Here is a 13,372-nt window from a genome sequence, read left to right as displayed (position 1 = left end):
GTAATCCCTACTGATGCTCTCCGGTGGGTTCGGGCTGGGCGGCTGCCCCCTCCTTCTCTCCTTTCCTCAGGGCCAGTTCCTCTACAACATTCTGGGGCTCCCTCCACTTTCTTCTCCCAAAACGAAGCAGACAGAGACACACTTGGTAGTTGTTTCCACCAGCCCTGATCGGCCTGAACTGGATCTGCCTCCAGTCAAAACACTGTAAGATGAAGACAGAAAATTGGCTCCGGTTTCAAGCCGGGAGTTGCAGCCCCACAGGAGCCAAGCACAACATCAACGGAGCAGGCAGAATATTAAACAGGAGCCAGGGCTTCAGGGCCAGAGGCAGCCGACAACTCTTTCCTCGGCAAGGCCCAGACACAAGGCAGGAACTTTCCAAGAGGCACCACACTGCGGCCCTCCTCTTCAGCCCCCACCTCTGCCTGGGGCCTGCAGGGAGACTGGGAGCCTCTCCCTCTGTGATGCCCGCTGGGCTCCTCATGGCTCACGTGGTGTGGGCCATCTCCCCCCCAACCCCTCACCCACCCCCCCCCCAGCCGCCCTGGGCTCAGGGGCTTCACTTGGTCCCAACTAAGGCTCAAGGCAGGGTCAAGGGTGAGTTCAAGCAGGAAGAGAATTTTGATACTCGGGCAAAAAGACCAATGGGCCAGAGATCAGTGGTGATAGTGCAGAAGCTCTGGCGCCTTATTAATGGCCAATTCTTTTTACAAGACCCGAACCTCCACTACCTCACTTTGCCATTTCAAGAACTGTCACAAAGAGTGATGTCAGGCCTGCTTTCTGAAGATTGATTGTCTTTCAAATATATTCTAAGGGTCTAGTTCATGCTTTCTTCTCCAAATTACACAGCTCCTAAGGTTTTGGGGAAAGGGCGAATTCACCGCTGTCCAGCGGGAGAGTGTAATTACCTAGGTGTTCTAACAAGGGTCCACTTCCAGGTACAAGAAGGAAAACCACCAGGGGAATGGGAGATAGCTTCACTGAAGTGATGAAGTCCTTATGGCTAACAGAGCAGCTCTTCCAGGAAAGACTCCATCCTTTACCCAGGCTTCTCCTTGAGATCCTAAATCCTGTCCCAACCTCACTGAAGGATGAACAGGGGAAGTGTCCGTGTCAGTGGCCAGCATGAGGACCCAGCTGATCTGGGCTGCTAAACCACCTACCCCTTTTCTTTTTAAAATGCCCTCCAAAGAGGCAGCAGCCGAAGACTTATTGCAAGTAAAACCTTATTACAAAAAAAGAGAAAAAAAAAAAAGAGCGGTTCGATTATTCTCTAAAAGCAAACGGTGGGACATGCCATTTATTTTGCTCTTGACTCATCAAAAAATTTACACTACACTGATTTGATAAACTAAGCTATTCTATCACCCCTCACTCCGCGTCCAAACAAGATATCAAGCCTCATGATAATTTATTCTCTGGGAGACTCTCATAAATGGTCTAATTTCTTACCTATTATAAAGGACAGTCGTATCAGCGAGTGCTATTGCCAGGAGCACATGAATTATAGCTTTCTCTCAGTAGCCCTCTCTCACTAACTCCAACAGTATTTTCCAGCCTGAAATTCACACTCACTTTTGTGTGGGATTCTGGGAATAAGACTCAAGCTTTTTGTCTATGTTGAACTTTTATGACATAAAACCAGAGGAGGTTGACAAATTCACGCCCCTTAAGAAAGTGAAGCATTTGTAGGCCCCCTAGAAGCAATTACCTTTGTTTAATAGGACATTATATTGGCCTGTGCTATTTTATGTTCCTAAGAGTTTTGTTTCCATTTTAATGACTTACTGTTGTAGCTGTTTTGGTTGTTAAGGATTTCAGTGTTTCTATTTGTTAGTATTGATCCCAGCATATGAAATCCTATCAGGATGCATCTGAACTTGAAACACAGCATAGTCCTTTTACCTTGGCTCTTTCTTTCCATTATGACATCTGATTTCTCTAAGGTTTTCTTTTTTGAACTGGAAACTTTTACACACAAAATCCTAAGCCGGAGAAGCTCAGTGCCACAAATGATATTTCTAAGTCTGAATAAAATATGAATGACCGGATTATTTGGGAGCAAGGAGATTTTGCAGTTTAGTCTTCCTAGTCTATTTAGAATTTATGCCGGGATGTTAACAAATTAAGAAGGCAAGTTCCACATGCATGAAGCATCGGGAGTGTGTGGTGCTAGGCACCAATGTTTCACATGACTCTTTATTTGTATTACATGTGCAGATCCAAACTGTCATTATTCTCCGTATGATGAGATTTACATTATAATTCTACTACCGAGTTCAGAAGTTTAAATCCACAAATTCATGTGCTGTTAATATTAGATATAACCATGAAAATGTACAATTATGGTAAAATTGTACCATAACAGAAGGCTGTTAAAGTGTGTTTCGTCTATACATGGGTTTAAAAAGTAAAAAATAAGAAGGTCATAACCTCTTATCTCCAGGCCCCTGTATGTCTGTTCTGTCACCCAACTGGATGTAGTGGCATGACACCTCAAGCATTCCCAGAAAGCTGAGGGCTAAAATGTCATGCTTTTCCAGCAAATGTTCATCGTAAAGTCAGCAGGCAGTTGCTCTACAATTTGGTTTTTCCAGATGGGTTAGGCTTGTTCTTTCCTGAGAGCCATTCTAATGCTAATAGGAGTGGCTGGCCCACAGAACAGGCTAGCTAGATTCAGTAGCCCCTTGAATCTAACAGGGGCTCCAGGTCATTCTTCATTCTTTGCGCAGCCCTCCCCCCATCTCTCATTGGAAATTAAAGAACATTAAGAGCATTCTAGCAGTTAGAGATCGGATTCTCACACTGAAACGCCGAGAAGTAAAGGGCCGATATTGTCAAGGCACCTTTGGGGCTGCCCAGGTGGAATCAAGCCCCTGACCTCGACGTTGTGCTTAGCAAGATCCCAACAGCTCGTCCAGCTGCTGCTGTTGGTGGTGGTGGTGATGATGGAAGGGGCTGAATGGGTGGAAGAATATCCTTCGACCCTTCTAAATAGATGTCGCTTTTCTGCCAGTCCCGGCAGTACACCTGTCTACCCTGGGAAGTGCATTTCTCAGCTGTAGCTTCGAGAGGCCAGGAGCTTTAGGTCAGGTCCTGGGGCTAGGAACACGGGTGCTGGGCCTGAAGGAGAAGATGGGGTGTCCAGGTGTCCGAGCCCTGGCGCCAGGTCTCCCCATCCCAGGCCCAAGACTGGGGTGGTGAGGTTTGGAGAACCGACCCCCTGCAGGCACCGCGTCCGGGCTCCCGCATAGACACACCCCCAGGGGTCGGTGCCGCGGCCCCGGAGCCCCTTCCCGGGTAGCTAGCCGAGCCCTGCCGGCCGCAGGAGAAAGTAAACAACACCCCAAGTGTCTGGGAACAAAGGCAAGTTGTCTTTCCACGGTGCCGGAGCTGTGCGCCTCTCCTGAAGAATAAGAGCTATTATTACTCTTTCTTTTCTTCTTCTTCTTCTTCTTTTTTTTTTTTTTAAACAAGTTTCCTTCTAAGGGAAATAAACACCAAAGGTAGGATTCCAAGGAAATGACTCACGGCGGCTGGCAGGGCTCTGGCGAGGCTGGCCCGGGCCCCGCGCTCCAGCCCGCAGCAGATGCCTGCCCGGCCCTCCCTCCCTCGCCCGCCAAGCCCACTCGGAGCCCGCGGCTGTGGGAGCGCCCTGCGCGGCCGCGGGACCCGGGCGGCGAGGGACAGCGCCCGCACGGTCCGCGCCTCCTTGGGCCCGGGGGCCGCCTGCCCCCCGCCCCCCTCCCGCCTCCGCGGCCCCGGCCGGGCACTCGGGAAAGTTGCTAGGGCCCAGCAGGCGGGAGGGGAAGAAGGGAGGAGAGAGGCGGAGGCGTGGACCAGGCGGGCAGCAGCCGAGCCCGCCGGGGAGGTGAGCTGAGGACAGAGGAGCCGCCGCCGCCCGCAGCGCGCCTCGGCTGCCGGGGAGGAGAGTGCGGGGGCGGAGGTGGCGGAGGACAGAAGGTGTCAGCTCCTGCAGCTATTCCTTTTTCTCGCAGACGCGCGCTCCTGACATCCACAATCCCTCCCTCTCCACCTGCCCAGCGCCGCGGCGACCAGACCCCGGGGGCATCCCTCCTACTGACCCCCCGCCCCCTAGGGGAAGGGAGGGAGCGGCCGCCGAGGACCTTGGGGGGGCTCACCCGGGCTGCCATCCCCACCCGCCCCCGGAGTCGGCTCGGTGCGCGCAGGCGGCAGCGATTCCCGCCCCGGTAAAGGCCCCGCGGCGCACGCCAGCCCCGGGAAAAGCCCGCGCCGCCCCGGCGGTTGTCCTGGCTCCCGCGCCGCCCGGGTCCCGCGCCGGCCGGTGCGCGTCCACTCGGCAGCCGCGGCGCGGGGAAGGCGCGCGGGAGGCCGCGGGGGTGCCCGTGGGCGCGCGCAAACGCCCTCGGGGACCGGCCCTCGCGCTCCACCCGCCCTGGCCTCGCCGCCCGCGCCCGGCCCAGCTCTTACCGCGGGGTCAGCCGGGAGGCGGCGGCCGGAGCGCTCGCGCTGCCGCTGGTCCGCTCTGGGCTCGGCGCCAGCCCGGCCGCCGGTGCACAGTGGCGCGGGGCCCGGCCCGGCGGCCCAGTCGGCGGTGGACGCTGGTGCGCGGCGGGCGAGGGTCCCGCAGGTCCCGCCGCCGCGACTGGGGCGCCGCGCCGCCGTCGCTGCAGACGGTTATGGTAATGAGCGGCTCTGTCTAGCGAGGAGCGTGTGAAACCCGTCAATCCTGTTTGCCATTTCCCCGTGGATTTCCGAGGAGAGGTTCTGCAGGATGCCCCCAGGGTGAGAGAGGGAACATGACAAGCGCGCCCGCTCTCCCGCCCTCCCTCTGCTCCCGCCGCCGCCGCCGCCGCTCCTCAGGCAGCACACGGGGCGCCTTCCCCTCACCCCCACCCCAGCCCGCCCCCTGCCTCCTTCCCTCCTTCCCGCCCTCCCTCCTCCCTCTCCTCCCCTCTCTCCCCTCCCCTCCCCTCCCGGTGCCCGGGGACACGCGGGCCCAGCTCCAGCCCGCAGCCCAGACCCCACGCGCTCCCCGGCTCCCGCCCTAGCCCTAGGGGCTCGGCTCCAGCCGGATAACGTATTCACTCTGCAACCTTCTGAGATGTCTTTTTTTTTTTTATTTGGTTTAGTTCTGTTGTTGTTGTTGTATGTGCGTGTGATTAAAAAAAAAAAAAATCTGTGCCTTTCCCACCCTTTGCAAAAGACTTTCTTCTCCTTTGCCACAGCAAACGGAGATGAGAAACAGATGTCTTTGCAGGACCAAGCAGTTATTCTCCCCTCGCCGCCCGCCCCCGCCCCCGCCCGTTCCCCTCCGGAGCTGCATATGTAGAAAAAAGCAACACTGGTCCTACTGCAACTTGAATTGGCGACTCTTTCTGGGTGGGGAGCCTCCAGGGAAAACCTCCAGGAAATAAAAAAGTAATAAAGGAGGTTGTCCTTGGTCAAGGGAATGTAATTTAAGCCCCGGGATCACATTATTTTGCAAATAGTAATTTTCCCCTATATTAGGCTCAATTGGAGTTTGTTTTTTGAAACATTAATTCATAACTTCTGTCTAGGGACTCCTCCATAGTTGAGATGGGTCATTTCAGGTGTAATGAACACAGAGGCTTGGAAGGCATAGACCTAATAAAATCGGGGGGTAGGGGGAAGGCACCTGCACAAAAGTGTTACAAAGACTATAATGTTTGTTTACTGATACTATGCCAGATGTGCTAAATATAACACTTCTTTAAAACAGTGATCCTCCGACTGTGAAAAACCAAACCTCTTGCTGCCTGGCTCCCTAGGAATCAAGGAGAGGCACAGACTGAAAATCAGGGAGGAAAGGAGTAAGATCAAGGATGAGGATTAGCATCTGCAAATTGAACTCTATCTAATTTGCATGTTTATTTCTTAGAATTGTAATTAAATTTGTGTAATAAATGTTTTCCATTTCATTTGTACACTTAAAATTTGGGTGACTGATGTGCAGTTAAGTGAATTTCTTTTCTTTTTTAAACAAATGTAGTTTATTCAATAAAGCAGCAAACAAATACTAGACATAATTAGAACTAATCTACTTTGAAGGTATTTTTGTTGAACTTTGTACATTTAAAGACTCTCAGAGGTTTTAAGGGTATTAGGAAGCTGAGAGAAGGCAATTATGCTGAAAACAGACTAACTCAACAGACTTCCAGGAGCATTATTTCATTTTTTCCAAAAAGACATTTCAGGGTTGCATGCCTAAAATTGGGAATTGGGCATCCATCTTGACTTTATTCTGAACCATATTAAATTGCATTGGCTCATGTATGACATAGGCCATTATGATAATAAGAACTGTAAAGATGCCATTTTGTGCAATCAATGGGTGTTGTATGCCTGGCTTATGGGCAGAACATCATTTTCATTTGGGTGGGGGGAAGAGGCTAAGGAATCGCACAAGGGCATTTAAAGCGGTGCAAGTACTTGAAAGTCTGAATCAGTACCTAAAACTGGTTAGCGTCTAACTCGGATAAAGAACTAAATGTGAGGGCTTGGAGGCATGGCTTATTATTGTTTTTATCTCCCTATATTAAAGTTTTATAGCATTTAAAGGACTATGGGGAAATACCCACATACACTTGGCTGTGTCAAAATACATAAAACCAAAAGGAGCAAATTAAGCATAAAATTGAGAAATAACATGAGACTAAGTATCAGCCTGGGTTGCTTTGGCATCTTTTGGAGCTTTGGCTCTGAGAAACAAGCCTTCTGGGAAATTGGCATTGCCCTTGAATGGGGAGGACTCTTGGCTTTAATGTTACAACAAAATGACATCACAACACAAGTATGAAATCATTGTACTTCACAGCGCCCTTGTGGTTTTGAGTGTGAACTTGACCCTGTCCTGTTCAGATATGTTAGGTTAGTATGTTGTCCTAACAGCTTTCTCTGCCCTACTTTTAAATCTCAAGCTCAGTGTTTTCTGAGATTTAATGCCCAACTGTTGACAACGTGAACTAATGTCGACACGTAGAAAAGTCAGTCAAACCTCCATGGAAGAAGAAATATCATTTAAAAGTTGAAAGTGAGTTTCCGTTGAAGATGGCAAATATGGGAAGATCCTGATCTCACCACCTCCCACAGACACAAGGAATCTACAGCTACATGTGGAACAGTTTACTCTGAAAAGAAATCTAAAAACTGGGGGAGCAATCCCTTCACATGGGGCAAAGAAGAGGGAAACCACATCGAAATGAGTAGGAAGGGCTGAGATACAGTCTCACCATAAACCTCACCCCAGTACAGTGACCCCAAATCAGGAGGGAACTCAACCCTGAGCATCGCCCGGAGGATCGGAGGGTTTGTACCATACACCACACATCCCAACTTTTAAGACTGGCCTCTGAGAGATGAGCCCCAAAACATCTGGCTTTGAACACCAATGGGGCTCATCTTCATCAGACCTGCAGGGCCAGGGTGAACTGAGAAACAGCTCTTAAAGGGCCCTTGCACAGACTCAATCACCCTAGGGCCCAGTGCAGAAACAGCCTTTGGAAAAGTGTCCAGACTTTATGTGAATGGGACACATTTCCTAATTTTATTTTATTTTTTAGGATTTATTTATTTATTGGAGAGAGAGTATGAGGGGGACAGAGAGAAGGGGTGAAAGAGAGAGAAGTAGACTCCCAGCCGAGTGCGGAGTCCAACGCGGGGCTCAATCTGATGATCCTGAGATCATGACCTAAACTGAAATCAAGAGTCGGAGGCTTAACCCGCTGAGCCAACCAGGCGCCCCCACATTTCCTAATTTTAAAGCATTGGTGGTGGGGGAAGGAGCCTGCTGAGATATTCTCCAGGGTTGGAAGCTGGTGGGTACCACCTTCTTGGCTCTCCCTCTGCCTTGCTAAAGCCAGCAGCCGCTGTTTGTTTCTCCCTTTCCACAAGGGCCATCTTTATGCTCCAGCCGGTGGGTGCCATTTTGCATGATCGCTTGCTAAAGCTGGCGAGCACCATCATTTTCCCCCTTTCTTTCCCTTTTTAAATTTTTCTTTTTCCCCTTTCATTTTTTTGCCTTTTTTCTTTCCTTTTTCTCTAGCAGGTGCCATCTTTGCCCTTCCCTATGCTTCGCTCCAGCCGGTGAGCACCATCTTCACACTCCCTCTGTTGCACTACAGGGAGCCAGTATCTCCCAGAGGGGAGCTTCTAAGCACATCTGGTGCTCCAGTTTTATACTTGGTAGCTCAGTTTTTGTGGCTACCACCCAGAGGACGACCCTTGATCACCTGGTCCTGGAGGTCCCCCGGGGGCTTGCATTCTTGGGTCCCACGGGGCTGTAACAGTTGGAGAGAGAGCGCGGGCAGACTATCATTCCCAGCACACTGCACAGATCGCGGACCGAAATGCTCTCCCAGTCCTTCTGAGCCAGAGGTCTGTTTGCCCAAGAGCTGTGGCCTGAGGGGCAGGCTTCTGGTTTGCATACTTGCTGGAGCTTATGTAGGTGCCCTCAGGGAACAGAGGCCAGGGGACGCAAATCTTGCCCTCTCCCTCTGCCTCATTCCAGGCTGCTGGTATCATCCAGAAAGGAGTTTATACCTTTGTCCAATGCCCTGATTTTTGTGGCTGCTGCCAGGGGACACCTCTACAGTGCTTGGCTCTAGTGACCAGTGGAGCTTATATTGCTTCAGGTCCTGCAGGACTGTCAACTACCAAAAGTTCTCAAACAGCCACCACACACAGCAGAGCAAGAGGCAACAGACCCAGGAGTTATATCTTTCTGTAAAAGAGGCCGATTCGCTTATCATAGCTGCAGCACGAGGGGCAGGCTTCAAATTAAACACCTCTAAGGGCTGACTATAACCTTTCCAGAGACCTCAGAGATTTGAGCACTAGATTTGCCCTCTCCCTCTGCTGTGCTCCAGAGCACTAGCATCTCTTGGAGGGGAGCTTTTACATGTGTCTGGTAACCCAGTTTTTATTACTAGTGCCCTGGTTCTTGGGACTACTGCTCAGGGGATACCCCTTGTTTGCCTAGCTCTGGTGGGCAGGGGGTTTGCATTCCTGGGTCCCCTGGGACTGTAACAACCAGAGAGACAGTTCTTGGCCGACTCCCACCTCTGGGACACTGCACAGACAGCAGACTGAACCATACACCCTGGCTTTCTGTCAAAGAGGACGCGTTGCTAGTCCTGGAGCTTTGGTCTTCAGGGCAGACTGCAGGTTTGGCACACATCTAGAGGCTTTGGAGGTGTTCTCAGGGCACACAGGCCATGGGATGTCATCTTTGTAATTCCCTACTCCCTCACTACAGCTCACCGGTATCTCTCAGAAAGGAGCTTGTACACTTGTTTAGAGCCCTGATTTTTGCAACTGCTGACCAGGGGACACCTTCAGATTGCCTGGTTCTGGGGGCTAGTGGGGCTTATGGTTGGGGTTCCACAGGCCTGCATATAATAACATTCTTTAAAAGCTGATGCCTGAGGAGAGTCTAGCTTCCAATCAGCCTGAATCTAGGTGCTCACAAAGAGGCTCCCCTTTGGGACACTGTCTAGTCTTGGCACCCCCTCAACTATAGGGAGCTATTAAAAATAAAATAGGCTGCTGGGAAAATCACAAAGGTTTGAGAGACAACCAAGAGCTAGGGCAGGGTTGAACAATGTTTCATCTTCTATACAAGGTAGATCCTTCAAGACCGGGAGAAGTGACTGTTTCATATAGTGCATAGAAACCAACACAGTCAAACAAAATGAGTAAACAGGAAAAGATGTTCCAAAAGAAAGAACAAGATAAAACCTCAGAAAACCACCTTAACGATAAGGAGAGAAGTAATTTACCTGATAAGTAGTTCAAAGTCATGGTTGTAAAGATGTTCACTGAACGCAAGAGAAGAATAGAGGAACACAGTGAGAACTTTAACAAAGAGATTGAAAATATATGAAAGTTCCAAACAGAAGTCACAGAACTAAAAATATAATAACTGAACTAAAAAATACACTTGAGGGATTCAACAGCAGGCTAGATGAAGCGGAAGAAAGGATCAGTGAATGCAAAGATGCAGAAAAACAAATAGTGCAACAAAAACAAAAAGTGAAAAATAGTGAAGAAAGCTTAAGGACCTATGGGACAACATTAAGGGGACTAATAGTCACATTATACGGGTCCCAGAAGAAGAAAGAGAGGAAAGAAACAGAAAACTTATTTGAAGAACTAATAGCTGAAAATTTTTCTAACCTGGATAAGGAAACAGATATCAAGATCCAGGAAGCCTATGGAATTCAAAAAAAGATGAAACCAAAAAGACCTGCACCAAGACACATTATACTTAAAATGTCAAAATTAAAGACAAGGGAGATTCTTGAAAGCAGCAAGAGAAAAATGTCTTGTTACACACAAGGAAACCCCCAAGGGACTATCAGCAGGTTTTTAGCTATAGCTTTACAGGCCAAAAGGGAGTGGCACTATATATTTAAAGCGCTGAAAGAAAAACGTTTCCAATGAAAAATACATTACCCAGAAAAGTTATTATTCAGAATTGAAGGAGGATGAAGAGTTTTCCAGACAAGTAAAAGCTAAGGGAGTTCATCACCACTAAATCGGACAAGAAATGTTAAGGGACTTCTTTAATCTGAAGTAGAGGGGGCTGCTAATTAGTAACAAGAAAACATATGAAAGTATGAATTTCGTTGGTAAAGGTGAATACATAGGAAAGGTAGTGGATTAAATGCTTACAAAGCTAGTTAAAGGTTAAAATAAAAGACAAAAGTAGCAATAACCATCGCTACAATAATTAAGGGATGTACAAGATAAAAAGATGTAAGATATGGGTAATAAAAATGTAGGGCTTTAGGATGCATCTGGGCTAGTGATACACAGTAGGATCTTCTCTCATGATGCTGGACAGCAAGCTGCAGCTCCCAATCAGCCACATGATCACGAGGGTAAACAACTGATATACTTAAACAACCATTCTGTACCCACACAACCATGCTATTTTTTCACTTTCAGTTCAGTGTTCAGTCAGTTACATGAGATATTTAACATTATAAAATCACCTTTGTGTTAGATGATTTTGCCTAACTGTAGGCTAATGGAAGTGTTCTGAACATATTTAAGGTAGGCTCGGCTAAGCTCTGATATTTGGTAGGTTAGGTGTATGAAATGCATTTTCAATTAATGATATTTTCAACTTAATATTGGGTTTATTGAGATGTAATCCTACCTTAATTTGAGGAAGATCTGTATACTGTTATGGATCTAAGTTGTTATATGTAAACCTCATGTTAACGACCAAGCCTACAGTAGATACACAAAAGACAATGAGAAAGGAATCTAAGCATAACCCTAAAGAAATTCATCAAACCACAAAGGAAGAGAGCAAGAGAAGAAGAAAGGAATAGAGAAACTCCAAAACAACCAGAAAACAACAAAATGGCAATAAGTACCTACCTTTCAAAAAGTACTTTAAATGTAAGTGGACTAAATTCTCCAGTCAAAAGACATGGAGTGGCTGAACGGATAAAAAACAAAACTCATCTGTATGATGCCTATAATAGACTCACTTCAGATCTAAGGACACACACAGACTGAAAATGAATGGATAGAAAATTATATTCCATACAATGAAAACCAAAAGAAAGCTGGGGTAGCCATACTTTTATGAAACAAAATAGACTTTAAAACAAAGACAACAAGAGATAAATAAGTACATTACATAATGATAAAGGGATCAATCCAACAAAAAGATGTAACGATTTTAAATACCTTTGCACCCAACATAGGAGCACCTAAATATACAAAACAAATCTTAACAGACCTAAAGGGAGAAGTAGACAACAATACAATAATAGTAGGAGAATTTAATATCCCACTTACATCAATGGAGAGATCATCCACATAGAAAATCAATATGGTAACATTGGCTTTAAAAGACAGATTAGACCAGATGGGCTTAAAAGATATATACAGAATATTCTCTCCAAAAGTGACAGAATACACAATCTTCTCAAGTACACATGGAACATTGTCCATGACAGATCATATGTTAAGCCTAAAACAAGTCTGACAAATTTAAGAAGATTAAAATCATATCAAGTATCTTTTCTGACCACAGTGGTTTGAAACTAGGAAATCAGTTATAAGAAGTAAACTGGAAAATTCACAAATGTGCAAAGATTAAACAACATGCTACTGAAAAACCAGTGCATCAATAAATAAATCAAAAGCAAAATCAAAAAAATTCCTCAAGGCAAATGAAAATGTAAATATAACATCCCAAAATGTATAGGATGAAACAAATCTGTTCTGAGAGGCAATTTCACAGTGATCAATGTCTACCTTAAAAAATAAGAAAAATATCAAATAAACAACCTAACTTTACACCTCATGGAACTAGAAAAAGAAGAATAAATAAAGCTCAAAGATGGTAGAAGAAAAGAAATAACAAAGATCAGAGCAAAAATAAATAGAGAAAATAAAAAAGATCAACGAAGCCAAGAACTGGTTCTTTGAAAAGATAAGCAAAAATGACAAACCTTTAGCTAGACTCACCAGGAAAAAAAAAAGAGAGAGGGCCCAAATAAATAAAATCAGAAATGAAAAAGGAGGTGTTACAATTGATACCACAGAAATACCAAGGATCATAAGAGACTACTATGAAAATGTATGCCCACAAATTGGACAACCTAGAAGAAATGAATGAATTCCTAGAAACTTACAATCTTCCAAAACTAAACCATGAAGAATTAGAAAATGTGGACATACCAGTTACTAGTAAGGAGATTGAATCAACAATTTTAAAACTCCCTACAAACAAAAAGTCCTGGACCAGATGGTTTCACTAGTGAGTTGTACTAAACTTTCAAAGAATTAACATGAATCTTTCTCCAATTGTACTGAAAAATAAGAGGAGGGAACACTTACAAACTCATTTTACAAGGCCAACATTACCCTGAAACCAAAACCAGACAAGGACACTACAAGAAAGAAAAATTACGAGTTACTATTCCTGATGAACATAGATGAAAAAAAATCCTCAACAAAATATTAGCAAACCAAATTCAATAATACATTAAGAGGATCATACATCATGATCAAATGGGATTTATTCCAGCAATGCAAGGATAGTTCAACATCCACAAATCAATCAACATGATATACCACATTAACAAAATTAAGGACGAAATCATATGGTCATCTCAATAGAGACAGAAAAGCATTTGATAAAATTCAATATCCATTTATGACAAAAACTCTTAAAGTGGGTGTAGAGTGAATGTAGCTCAATAAAAAGAAGACCATATATGAGAAGCCCATAGCTAACGTCATCGTCTAAGATTAGGAACAAGACAAGAATGCTTACTCTCACCAATTTTATTCAACATAGAATGGAAAACCCTACCTACAGCACTTAGGTAAGTAAAAG

This window comes from Eumetopias jubatus, unplaced genomic scaffold, assembly GCF_037043125.1.
Source record: "Eumetopias jubatus isolate StellerSeaLion01/CBP00866 unplaced genomic scaffold, mEumJub1_p1.0 scaffold_12, whole genome shotgun sequence".
In the NCBI taxonomy this organism is placed as follows: domain Eukaryota; kingdom Metazoa; phylum Chordata; class Mammalia; order Carnivora; family Otariidae; genus Eumetopias; species Eumetopias jubatus.
Note: the sequence above shows the minus strand (reverse complement) of the source record.